Raw genomic sequence first — 481 nt, forward strand, 5'->3', positions numbered from 1 at the left:
TTCTTCCTTGGTGTGTTGGCGTCAAGTCAGCTGTTTGTAACGCGGCAAATATAAAATTACGTAATCGCGGCTTTGGTTTGAACTGTTGCCAGATAAAGACTTTGATTAAATTATGATTTCGATTTTTTTTTTTTGTCTAATATTAAAAAAATTTAATTTGATAACATATAATTTCATATTAATCGAAAACTTCGTTGAATAATCTGTGATATTTTGTCTAATCTCCAAATTAATTTTATTTATTTTAGGAGATACATACAAGATAACCATAGAGTGGAAGAATTCCCCGCGCGCCGCGCGCCGCCTAAGTTAAATGCCACCACCCCACCCCACAAAAAATACAATACACAAAATGATTGAATATCCCATTCACGATCAAATCTATGTGTGTTGGTCTGATTAGTGTGATGTATAGATTACATCAAAGCAGTGGCTTATCTAGAAGTCTTGAATTGGGGGGGGGGGCGGATGGGGCTGGTGG

The sequence above is a fragment of the Anneissia japonica genome, unplaced genomic scaffold (genome assembly GCF_011630105.1).
Source record: "Anneissia japonica isolate Jap-2015-1 unplaced genomic scaffold, ASM1163010v1 scaffold287727_len1644234_cov201, whole genome shotgun sequence".
NCBI lineage: Eukaryota > Metazoa > Echinodermata > Crinoidea > Comatulida > Comatulidae > Anneissia > Anneissia japonica.